Source organism: Leptinotarsa decemlineata, unplaced genomic scaffold (genome assembly GCF_025532065.1).
Source record: "Leptinotarsa decemlineata unplaced genomic scaffold, Ldec_3_MD MMD2_P_RNA_scaffold_12, whole genome shotgun sequence".
Taxonomy (NCBI): Eukaryota; Metazoa; Arthropoda; class Insecta; order Coleoptera; family Chrysomelidae; genus Leptinotarsa; species Leptinotarsa decemlineata.
In genome coordinates this window covers 12,069,119-12,082,918 of record NW_027412526.1, presented here as the reverse complement: position 1 = coordinate 12,082,918, position 13,800 = coordinate 12,069,119, and the positions used below count along the sequence as shown (strand labels likewise).

General features: G+C 34.4%; 1 protein-coding gene and 1 long non-coding RNA gene across 9 annotated transcripts in view; one reads left to right on the top strand and one right to left on the bottom strand.

Moving 5' to 3' along the window:
- The window catches only part of Msp300 (Muscle-specific protein 300 kDa), a 409,159-nt gene that overhangs the window by 324,347 nt on the left and 71,012 nt on the right, over positions 1-13,800 (top strand). The window lies entirely within an intron of this gene.
- Positions 7,395-9,787, bottom strand: LOC141481938 (uncharacterized). The gene is made up of 3 exons (XR_012465259.1): positions 9,064-9,787; positions 8,880-8,960; positions 7,395-8,766 (listed from the first exon to the last, which is right to left on the bottom strand). It is a non-coding gene; the product is annotated as an uncharacterized lncRNA (long non-coding RNA).

The following is a 13,800-nucleotide window of genomic DNA, read 5'->3' as shown; positions in this document are numbered from 1 at the left end:
TAATGTAGTCCATGAATACGTTTCTTTAAAAAATTACGAAATATCTACAACCCCCCTTCCTATCCCTGATTTCGGATTCACTAACATATAACGGATTTGATAAAATAACTTCATCAAATTCGTCATTATCTTTCAACATAAAATATCTGAAATAGAAAAATGAACAAGATATCAATCGAGGAGAGTTGCCCATAGGTTTCGAAATAGGCAACATAGAAAAACGATCTATGTTTATTCTGAAAGTTTTCGAAAATAGAAATATCAAGTAAACTTCAAACCAAAATAAACGTTATTCAGTATCTCCCAAATCCATCATTGCACATCTACATACAAAGAGAAGCTCGACTGGTGACACACACACTAATGCAGGGGCAAACCCCAATCAGTTAGTCACACGGTACAGAATACATGAAATTGTACAATGAACTGAAGGCAGATCCAATACTTGGAATACCCATGTATAACACAGTTTCGCAGTACAACTTTCAAAAAGAATTCAAAATCATCATACCAAATAAAGAGGACTGGTAAAACGGCCCACCCGTAAAAGCGGAAGAAAACAGGTATTTGGTCACAAATAAAACCATTGCCATTTTCTCCGACAGCCAGGCGGCAATTACTCATTCAGCAATCAGCTCATTTAAAGTCTTCTCAAGACTGGTGAGAAGCTTTTTTTTTCAGAGGAGAGGAAATTTTCAAAAAGACTACGGTCGTTCCGTAGTGGTGGATTTTTACCACCTAAAACCTCAAGTACTTCAAGTACTGGGACCGCTTTCGCATTACTTCGGTACTTAGGCTGCTGTCACATTATCAATGCTTTATATAGCCATCTATGTGTCTTCTCTTGACATATTTGACATACTTTATTTTTATCACCTATCCTCCACTTCTTTGGTTTCGATGATAGACCGTACTGTGTTATAGGCATAATTCCATGATTTTTCTTCACCCTGAAGACTTTGCATCATGTTCTCTGCGCAGATAAAAAGTGTATGCTCTACGTCGTCCTCTGCTTGACAGTACGGACAATTTGGCGATTCAGCCTGGGAAAGGAAGTAATCCACTTCACCGAAAGGTCTATTGATCCAGACCTGTAAATCAGGTATTAAGGAGTATGTCCATCTTCCATGAGTTCCTCCTTTCCATTTTTGTTGCCAGATGTGCATTAGGTTACCTCTTGCAATCGATTTCGGTACGCCTGAATATCCGTCTTTTCTCTCGCTAGCTTGCAGTTGTTCTATTGGAGGAATTGCCGCTATGACGCCAGCTGCCTCTGCGGATATTGTCCGGTATGCGCTGCATATACTTATCGCCAGTTTTCTCTGTATTCGGGTGAGTTTTACTAATAGCTTTTCATTAGTGAGGACTGTGTACCAGCAAGGTGAACCGTACAGGATCTGGGAGTGCACCACGCTGGTTATGATTAATCATTTCGATGCCCTAGGGCCACCTATATTCGGCATTAACTTTGCTAGTGCAGCCACGGTTCTGTCGGACTACAATTTGGCTTATATGTTCGGCGATACCCAGATATTTCACAGCTTTGCTAAGTTTAATCGTTGTTCCTTGGATATCAAAACTTATTGGTTTCAGTTTCCTTCTCTTGGAGAGAAGGACAGCTTCTGTCTTTTAGGGAGCCAATTCCAAGCGCAGCCGGTGGATTTTTTCTGAGATACGGACCAGTCCCCTGTTCGTCAAGCTCACCAGAAGGTCTTCTGTTTTTGCTGTGACTATCGCAGCAACATCATCCGCAAAACCGATAAGAAAGTCGTCATATTAAATATTCCATAGAGTGGGGCCCAGCACCGATCCCTGGGGTACACCACTACTTATTTTAATAGATTTGACACTTCCTCCACTCTCCAGTATTACCTCCTTTTCCGACAAGTATGAGAAGATAATACTTATTAGGCTCTCCGATATCCCTCTGTCTCTCAGTTTGTTCAGAATCAACTGTCACGATGCATTATTGAAGGCATTCCTGATGTCCAGCGTTATCGCAACGCAGAGAAGTCCTTGGGCCATGGCACTCAAGGACCTAAGTACCCTAAATAGGGACAATCTAGCTTGGGTACCCGGACATGAGAGTCACAAGGGCAATAAGGAGGCCGATGTTCTAGCACGTGAAGGAGGATCCAAGGTATATTGATCGGCCCAGAACCCTTCTGCGGGGTAGCGAAAGCATGTATGAAGACATCCATAAATTCATGGATGCAAACCGAATCGATAGATCGATGAAATAAGCTCCCAGGAATCGTCCAGATTCATGGAAGACCTGCTAAACCACAACCGTAAAGTTGTAAGGGTAGTGGCGGGTCTACTAACGGGGCATATCCGACTCAGGAAACATATGAGCAACATAGGTCTGACAGAACCCAATGCAGGTTCTGACAAGAAGAAGAAGAAACCGCACTGCATGTGCTCTGTGAATGAGAAGCGATAGCAAGGCTGAGACACGCAAGATGCGGGTAAAAGAAACCAGAAGCTGCCAGCTATATGAAGTGTTCAGTGTCAAAGCTATGAAGTGGTCAATGTCAAGGCTATGGAGTCTCATCAAAGAGATCAAGGTAGACAATGAGCTCTAATAACCAAGGAGCATCACAATAGATCTGAAAAGGTTGCAGTGAATCAGGACATGGGCCAGCTCCCCAAAGATCTAATCTTATCTAATCTCCCAAATGACCAGAAGTTTTCAAAACAGAAAAAAAAATCTGACAATAGGAGTCCTTGGAGGAAGAATACCTCCCCAACTCTAATATATTATTGAGATTCGTTTTTAACGATAGAAATCTTGGGACAAATCCGGAAAGTTATCAAACTTGGTTAATTTTGTCTACTCAGAGGATAAGACTTCTGAACCCACTAACCAACTCACTGAATGTGATAATTGCCTTCTGAATGTCTGAGAACTGACGAAAAGGTTTAAGTTTTCAATGCTTTTGAAGAAGTGATAATAAAATTTAGTAATACCATGCGACGGTTGTTATTATGAGTTGTTTTGACTGAATTCTATTTGTTCGATTTTCAGTCTCGTCAACTTTTTGGATATATTTGTAGAAAATATGTATCTCACACCCACATTAACCCATCGTGTTGATCTTGAATGTAAAAACTCGTGCAAGATTAGAATTAGAATAGGGGGTTGGTTAAATTAAGACTTGAGAAAATAGAAACCGTTGTTTTAAGAAAAAATAAAACACTGGGGAAAACAACAAAATAGACGAATAACATAAAAATTAATGAATAAAATTATTTAGAAATATCGCGGAAGAAGTTGAGGAAGGATTTTCTGCAATAACTCGTATGTACGATCGTGATGTTATAGTTATTCTGTTATGAATTGACTGGTTCATGTACAGCATATGGCTAATATTTCTCTAAAATGTTGCCCATATCTCCTTTGTTTGAATAGATATCATAGTTGGAGTGTGTTCCTTCAAAATTTTGTTATTTCACAACTGACTAAAAAATATTCAGGCCATATTCAGTCCACTAAAGTTTATTTTCCCACGACTTCCTGGGCTATATGATAAAGGTTCACAATCTCATTTTCAACGCGTATAAATTAGCATCAATGACTTCACCAAGTAATTATAATCGTGACTACAATTCAAAAAATTTGGCAGTCGTGAACGCTTATAATCACTATTTATAAGCATTAACAAGCACACTTTTTGCATTATAATCAAAAAGGTTTGAGCTATTCATGTATTTTGAATCAGATCTATGAATCGTAAAAGAAGGGAGTAATGGTTTTCAGTTTATTATTTAAACGTTTTCTTCTGATGAAATGATCATAAGATATGGAAACACCAACCATTCATTGGATGAAAAAAAAATCGTTTGGTTTTTCCTTTGACGGTTTTTTCAATTTTTCAAAAAATTAATAGTGGATATACCTAATTTTAGAGAAAAAGTTTACTACTTACTCATAAGCTATTCAAAATATTCATCGTGCTCTGAAAAGCAATAAAATCTGTTTTTGTAATTATTTCGAACTTTACTGGGAATCAATTGGCATGCTGCTGTAATTCATATTTTGAGATTATCAATATCAGCACTTGTCTGAGCTCATATTATAGAGTTGATTCTCACGAAAATTGTTATAAAACAACTTGACAGTAAATGCCAGTTAGTCGGCGTGGAAGGTTAGTAATGTTTCATTGACAATGAATTTGTGATGTCCTTAAAAAATTAGTCGTATGGAGTTAGATGCGGTGATCTCGGAGGCCATTCAATTGATCTCCTTCTGATCTGTCTGACGGGAAAAAGTAATGGGATGGGACTCCGTCCTTTTGAAGATGAAAGCCATCCTCCCGTGTAACAAAATTACCTTAAGGGATACTTCAAGACTTTGAATCATAAATTATTTCAGCATCGACAGTCCCTGCGGAATTTTCTTCAGGAAATAAATATCCAATAATAGCATTTGCAAAAATATCAGCCTATTAACTTCTCTTAAACGCTGTGTATTTTTTCTCGAAAAATTAGGCATTTTTTTTCATTCACGTCGTCATTCAGAAAATCAATACTCTTCATTAAAACACATATTCGGTCGAAAATTGGGGATGACGTTGGCGAGGTGAGACGTGTTTTCGCATAACCGTATTTTTCTATATAATTCGTCCTCATTTAGCTTTCGAAATATGGGTAATATCGGTATGCATTTCGTAGAAATGAAATCTATGTATTTTAAGTACTTCACTTGCAACCTTAAGTTATATGCATATTTCTTAAAAAAATTATGTTCAGGTTTTAGTTAACTTTTACAATTCCATGATGAGTCCCTCAGAAATGATTTTTATAGCTAGTTCTTTTTGTAAAATACATATGAATTGAAAGAAAAGTTCCCTTGTTCTAGGATACAACAAACGTTTATTCAGTAGGTTGTGACCAAATTGTGACCAAATTAATGAGAATATAATGAATAATTTGAAAGCATTTTATCATATCACCAAACTCTCTTCAAAGTACAAAAATCATCATTTATCTAACTTTCCAAAAGTTCCATAACAAACTTTCGCAAAAATCATTTAGTGAGTTTCAATTGCAGTATCTTGAGTGTGTATACGGCAGAGCAAAAATTTCTATTTCGAAACCATTGAAAATTCCTCAGAATATGTGATAAAATAACCCGATAAGCCTATGAAAATTCATACTGTTTTCAAATAACACTTCATTGTGGAACTTTCGTTAAACAGTTTACGAAACCGCAATACCGAATTCCTCATATAATAGTTTCATCAGACGTGTTCACACTAATTTCTACATAATTAGTGCTTCATTTATATTTAATAACAAACAATTTTTCTTGAGTTGAACTGAAAATATTGAGTTTCAAACCTTTCTCCTACAAATGTAATACTTCGTAGTCGTAGTGGACAAAAGATGGTTTGCAAATATGTAAATGGTCTCCAAATTCAAGAAATTACTCCTATGTTCTTTTGTTCCTCAAGAATAGGTTCTCCCTGTTTGGCCAATATAAAATTTCATGCAGATACTGTAGTTTTGTCTTAATTTTTTTCAATAAATTTGTTCAAATTATTATTTTTTTTAGAGCCACGTCAAAATATTTGTTAAAAAACAAGCGATGTTATTGGAGGGTTCTCCAAAGTATGTTAATATCCTAAGACGCTCATTATCGTTTCTTGTAGTAGTCTAGACCTCATTAAAACCGTATTAACTCATTTACTTTTATTTCAGTGGTAAATTTAATTTATGGTTGAATGGAAATGGCAAATTCGGCGAACTTAGCCAAATGCCTACCTGTAGCAGTAAAACAGGCTAAGATATCATCTACGTATCCTGGTACAGATGCTGTTTATCAACCTATTATTATGAATTCAATTTTCGAAGTTATCCATAAAAATTTCAGCTAGTAAAAGACTCAGCGGGTTTTCCATTATTTGCCCTACGCTGCATAAATCAAACTTTTCATTAAATTGAAAAACATTTTGAAATAGGCCAACAGCAAGTAGGTCTAGAATTTCCTGTTTATCCACAGAATTAACATGTTTGCTTTCTGAGAGACGAAATATTTTTTAAACTGTCAGTTCTTTTTGTCATGACCACTTCAAAAGAAAATCCAACCATTTAAAAACTATCCAAATACATAATAAGATTGTTAAAAATGTATTATGCTGTATTGGAATAAAAATTCACAATAGTCTGCCCGAATACATACAGCTATTAAATACAATGAAATTGTCACAATGATTTTTTTCATCTGTCGAAAACAATAAATAATTCATACTGAATAATTATCAAACTTATTATATTATCATAGCCAACTCAATTTTTTCAATAACCTGATTACTGGGAAATAAATTTTGAACATGAAACGATATAAATTTTGCGTTATCAGGAAAAGGTATGTTTTCAATGTTATTCACTAACTGATATGTATTTTTGGTACCAAATCATGGTTTGCAATGAGTTTCAATTAATTATATACTCAAGCATTTCGGAGATTTTTACGGGTGCGGAACCGTTACAAACAACACCGTCCGACACCAAATAGAAAATTGGTTTCGTGAACTGTTTGGTGAAAATCCCATAATGAAATCGACAGAATAATTTCATAAAATGCATTTCACATACCATAATGAACCCACAGGAAAACTATATAAACATAGAGGGTTTTCAGACATTCAGAGAGATTTGCGGCCAAATCTCAAGAAGCCAAAAAAGGTTTGTTACGAACAAAGGAACGAGATTTTCCCGTTGTTTTTTCATTTGTGTAAGAAATAGTCTGCACAAACCGCTTCACAAAGACATCACTAATCATACCAGATATCTTTAAATGGAAGTTCTTTCTCGAAAAAAATCTCTTGACATCAAAGACATATACAGTAATCCTATTAACGATTACTTTATAACAATAATTACTTTGAAAATACTCGGCACTTAGCTATATTTGTATTTTCATCGGTTTTATTTGAGAATTTCGATTGAAACGTGGCGGTACACTAATAAAAATAACATTATAAAAGTTCAATTGCCTTTTTTTATTAATTAATAGAAAATGGTCTCATTCCCATGCGACTATAATCAAAGTTTACCGAATACTATAAGTTGGTTCACTCCAAGGAATTCGTTTGTCGGTACGGCTCAGGATTGCATTTTTTGCGATTTCCATAAATCATATCGCCGACAGACGATGTCCGGAAGCCGCCGGCCGCATGACAGTTATACGAGGGCAGTTCCTATTCGCGATATCTACAGGGGACGTTCCGAAGTTGAAACTTCGCTTGCTCGGTTGTATCAGACAGATAAACAAAGATACGAAAGTAGTTCTTTGTCGATCAACTTCTAGAAACATGATAGATAAACTCATGAATAAATGATCTAAGAAACAGATCAGAGTGATTTACTGATGAAATGATAAACATACGTTCAGAAAAACATGTTTTATTAACAAAAATAATACAATTATATAATGTTATATGTTTATAAATGATTTAAAATATTCAATTTTACATTGCATGATTTATGTTTCCTAACAATCTTCATGTCCTGGTTCATGAATTTTAAAGTAAAGTATATCCGAACTCTTGTATATAAAGATATATAATAATCGAAGGGGAATTTTTGACATGGATGTGAGAAAAGAATTTTCGAATATTTTGTTTTCAAATACTGTCCAATTCCCTTCTCACTGCCGATTTTATCAAAATTTTCAATGAATATGTTTTCCATCTCTATTACATGGTCAACAATATCTCTTGATGGGAACTTGGGAAGCCAACTTGACTTTCATTTTTTGAAAATTATTTGGATAAATGTGGTCATTATTAAGTTTAGGAGCCAATTTATATTGTTTAGTTCTATCATAATTATACATTGTTTCTATGTAATGTTTTCTTGTTTCTCCACCCTGAAGTAAAAACTGATAGGAAAACAAATTGTTTCGTGTCGACTTCAGTAAGTGCGGGATATCAAACAAATATACAAGTTTATGATCGTCTATCAGAAATATGGGATTTTCGTCTGTAACATTCAAAGTTTTCACCAACTTCTGAAAATTTGAACCCTGATCGGAAACCACCCCCATGACATTTAGGCCTATACTTTTGCATCTTCGTACCGTTTTGAACAAAATATCTTTCAAATCATCAGAAGTTGCTGATGTCTTATAGAAACAGTATGCAAGTGGTATTTTCCAATTGCTTGCCAAACCTCTGACCATTACTGTTAGAGCACTACTTGCTATGTCAGTAGAGGTCCCATTCAAACTCGTTTGGAAACCTACTATTTTGTCTCTGGAAATATCATAATAAAGATGAGATTTCAAAGATATTTCGTCTAGGCATAAAATACAATCTCTTTCTTTCTCCTTCATGAGCCCAATACTGAATTCAATAACACGAAAAATAAAATCGTTGAAGCCTGGTTCAACAATCCAATTTTTCGTGAAACGATGAAGTGTACTTTTTGACGGTAATCTACAAATTGTTGAAAATTTTTTGTACGCTTTCGGACCAAGAAAATAAACAGTCAATGCAAACTGTTTGAATTCGTCACTATACCTGGACCCTTTTGGTGCTTTATTTATCAAAGAAAGCTGTGCTTTCAAGAGCTTACAATATTGCTCAGGATATTTTCGATCCAGAAACTTGAAAACATCATCCAGAGTAATTCCGGTTTCGTCCAGTGCTCTTTTCGATGTTGAAGCTACTGTTTTCTCTAGTGATACAATTTTTTTTCGTAATGCCACTTTTCTTGGAGTTCCCGAAGAGAGTTTAGCAGATGTTTGGCTGCATTCATCTAAAAGAAAGATGTACGTACTTTCAATAATTGTTTTCTTGTCATCGTTTTTGTTTCCGAAGCATATAAAAATAGATCAGGTAAGTATATAATATAACGAAAAGATATTTCACCTCGTGATCCTAATTGATCCGTTTGAACCTGAGCATCAATGTAAATAAAATCCTTGCTAGTACCGGCAATGGCATCATCATCTGGAAGGTTTAAACAACAAAATTGATATTGTAAATTTCATATGTTAAAAAGTGGAATAAGATTTTTTTCATCATTTGAATCTATAAACTTCACTGAACCAACCTTTCTGAGAACCATCTTGAGGCAGACGCAATGAAGGAACATCATAGCTATGAATACGAGAATTCACAATATCATCGGCTCTAAAATGTAAGCTGCAAATTTTAATTCTATTGAGACTCTGCTCTGGGGTAAGAGTAGCATATCTATGATTCCCAATGAAGCCTAATACATTTTTCCAACGTTGACACCTAAAAAAAATTCAAGTATATCAATCGATAAACTGAACATTTTGAAAAAAGATTGAAATGAGTTTGGATTGGCAAATGCCGGCGGTATATTTCGTTATGAATAATTTTATACAACAAAACCATAAAAGGTATAGATAGGTAAAATAAAAATTAATAGTGAATATATTGAATGCATACCTTTCACTGTACTTTAGGCAGCGGAAAAACGAAATACCTGGGCTTCCCACCGTACTCAGACAACCATCCACTGAGCAATACGTCGACATTTTCACAAAATAAATATTTCGAACTCCGAACGAACACAACACAATCACAATACCAAAGTTTACCGATTCTGTAGTCTTTGACAATACCAAACAATACGGACAACCTTTATATCTCGTGTGCCGACGAGAACTGGTAACAGTGGTAACTTCAAGCGACACACTGTACTACCTCGGCTGGTAATTACCCGCTGTCGCTAGCGGGCGGCGAGATTTCTCAGATGTCGAAAAATGAGCGAGTGACACGTCTTATAGTATTCTGTAGTCTTTGCTATAATGCTCTGAAGGCATCGCAGTGGTTTATGAATGAATCTAATTTTACGTTATAATGGGAAGGTACGCCTTAATCTAAAGGTGTGGTTATGCGATTCAACAGATGTTATGGTTAGAAAGTGGAAGTATACTACATAGAAATGTACGAAAAAGGAAGTAGGTGGAAGTCATCTTCACAATATACGACCCTCAACCTCGGTTCATTGGGAAATAATTTTGAAATAGAAAATAATTTGATTATATCTATGACCAATTAGATGGGGGAGATATTTATAAATTGAAAAAAGCCTTTATTCAACTGCTAACTAACAGTTGTGCCAGTTAACTGATATAACATCAAAGCTGAGGAGTGAATGCTAATAGATTCGGAGTTTCATTGTGTAAGAATTTCAATAGACTTTGAATCGAAGAGAAGGTGAATAAATGAAGTTTGAACACATAAGAACAATAGGATCGAGTTAATCAGTTTAGTTAGCCCTATAGTGAAAATAATATAAACATTTAATAATAGAAAAAATAAAGAAGATAAAAACGCAAAATCGTCATTTCAGTTACTTGACTATTTTGGAGATCCGGCAATTCAAAAGTCCAAAAATTGAATTTTTTAAAATAAGATAAAATGCCACCTGAAACTCGTGAAATTGCAATTTTCTCTTTAGGATCAATTTTATTTCATATGTTGCTTCCTTCTTTTGCTTCAACCGCCAGTTTCTAGTTTTTCATTCCTTTATTATTTGCCGTTGGTAGGCGCTTCAAAAGTTTCTATATTTTTCCCATATTTTTCTATATTTTTATCCCATCGCCTTCACCAAATTGTCTGTATCTGGACTCCGTGGTGAGATATATCAAAATAATTCAGTTCTATCGAGAAATAAGTACATAGATTATGCTGAATTTACAGCTAGTCATTAGTTTCAATTCATGTTTTTTTCTGAACACTTCGAAACATCGTTTTTTTGGTTTTGTTATTGAATCCAAGTTCGTAGTTGTTAGATCCCAAAGTAATTCATATTTTAAAAAGGTATAGGCTAATTAAAATTATAAAAGGAAATTATCACCAACTCATTAAATGAACATATTTATAAACTGATTACTAATTTCCACATTGAAAAAAAAATTAGAAGAAGTGATATTTTTATTTCTATTTCATCATTCAGTAAGTTATTAGCATTCCAAAATATCAATTTTCTTCTCTTCTGAATTAACCAGTAGTTTGTTACCATGTAGTTGGTCTATAAATGAATAAATTTCTTCTTTCCGTTCAATATGTCAAATAACATAAACACGAAATCCCAGAACACAATATTTATTCTTATCCCACCGTAAACATTAATTCACAATACGTGTGTACTTCAACATTACCTAACTCTGACCATTCTCATTCAACCGATCCAGGATTATTCGTCGTCTGAACATTAGTCATCTTCTACATTCGGCCATCCTACAAAAGGTCTGTCCTCAGACCTTATCCTGACCTGAAAACAAAAAAAAAATATTGGAAACTGAAAAAAGTCATCAGAGCAACGATTGTTCAATGGTGACTTTCACCAAAGGTAACGTTTACCTTTTCTACTTACAGAACAATGTTTACCCAATGGTGACGTTCATCAAAAATAATGATTAGCTTTTCGTTCTTACAGAGCAACGTTTGCTCAATGGTGAAGTTTAACAAAAATAACGATTACATTTTTTACGTATAGAGCAACGTTTGCTCAATGGTGGCGTTCATCGAAGGTAACGTTTACCTTTTCTACTTACAGAACAACGTTTGCTCAATGGTGACGTTTACCAAAAATAACGTTTACCTTTTCTACTTACTGAGCCACTTTTGCTCAATGGTGGCGTTCATCGAAGGTAACGTTTACCTTTTCTACTTACAGAACAACGTTTGCTCAATGGTGACGTTTACCAAAAATAACGTTTACCTTTTCTACTTACTGAGCCACTATTGCTCAATGGTGACGTTCACCAAAAATAACGTTTACCTTTTCTACTCACAGAGCAACGTTTGTTCAATGGTGATGTTCACCAAAGGTAATGTTTACCTTTCCTACCTTCAGAGCAACGTTTGCACAACTTACTTTTTATTGCCTTGTGCATTTATTCATTTCTTAAGATGATCTTGGAGACATAACTTTTTTTGAGCGTTTATAACCTTCTCTGAGAGTTTCCACTATGTAACCATCATTAATCAAAACTTTCCAGACTTTGAAAGGGCCTTTATATTTTGCATAGAGTTGATAAATGCACTTACTTCTGCTGAAACATGTTCAATGATTATGTTTAACTGACAATAATTTTTTATTTGTAGGTTAGTATTCATAAAACTAAACAATGTTACTTCTGTTGATATCCTCAAAACAATATTCATTTTTCCCGCAATCGACATTTCTATCAATGTGATAGAAATACCTGTATCAATTAGGCATTGAACTTTAATGTTGTTGATCCTCGCAATTTTCTAAAAAATATTCTTATATGAATTTTCTCCACTGCATATCTCTTGAACATCTCTCTTAAATGAAATACATTCCAGAATACCTGGTAAATGTATTTGTACGTACCTTGTTGACAGCAATTTGTTTGACGAACGCTTTTTCAGAAAATTACTTTTTTTCAGAAAATTACTTTTTTGAAAAGAAAAAACTTGGAGAAAATGTTAGCAAATTTATTGAAGAAACAATTGAGACATAACTTCAGTGTCGGATAGATTAGGACTATATGAGTTGACGTGTGGTTTTTGCCCAAAATTACCGGAATCTATAGTATAGCAAAATACTTGTTGCGGTTTCATAAACTGTTACTGTGAACTGTAGTGTTACTTGAATACACTTCAAAGAAATCCATATAACAAATGTGTTCAGGGAGTGTCCAAAAAGAACAGGTTGAAATGACCATTCATATATTCCATATATTATCAATTCTAAAAGATAGAAAAGTGATTTTAAAACCATACAAATTCAAAATAATTGTAAAGTGATAATAAATAGGTCATTTGAAACAAAGAATATTGATAGTGTCGATGAAATCAAACAACTTTTGAAATACGGGTATATTCAAAAGCAATTAGAGTCGCAAAGATAATCATTAGAATTTCTGAACTTACCCAGGCTTTGTTGATATGAAAATAGATAAAAGGTATACATTGAATTTGTTGAGTTTGAGCTGAAAAATATCATTATATATATATTTGTTTCATTGATGCAAGTAGTTTTTCTTTATTTTAAATGTTTCAATATTAACATTTGTTCACAAAAAAGATTCGAAGCTTCAAAAACTTCTAATTATTATATGCGAGCGCTTTCGATAGCAGATTGTGCTATCCATTACTCTACTCAAACTGTTTGTTCTTTCGTACGGTTAGAACGCCTTAGTGCAGGTATTTGTCCTCTCCTTTCATTCGGATATCTCTTTAAATTTGCCTGTACTTAGGTTACATTAGGTAATATCCATTGTGTTGGTGTTTTTCTATGTTCATTGTTTTTAGGAATGTGTATTGTTTTGTGGAGTATATTGAATGTTAGGTCTTGTGTTTTGATTTGTGTTTCCTCGATAAGTGAATTATGACTTTCGAATTTATGGATGTTCACGTTTTCCCAGATGTTCATACGGTTTTCTTTATTAACTTGTTTTATGAGTTTGGTGTTATGAGGTGGTGTAGAATTTGTTGCAGTCCGAGCATTGTATGCTGTACACTCCGTTTAGGTTTTTGTCTTCTTCTTTTTCATAACTGTTTCTTTTTTGTGTTATTCTCGTGTTCGGCTTGTAAGTGATGTTGATGTTACAGGATCTGAAGATGTTTGTTAATTTTTTGGTTTGGTGACTTATGTATGTGAATGCAGTCCATCTTTGTGCTTTTTTATCTGTTGGAGTAGTTTGATACTTGTTCTGTATTTTTTGTTTGATTCTATTTTCTAAACTACCTATTGTCTTTTGGGTGTATCCGTTCTCATTCACTATTTGGAAAGAAAAATTAAATACCAAATGGTATATAATGGTGGTGAATATTTTCC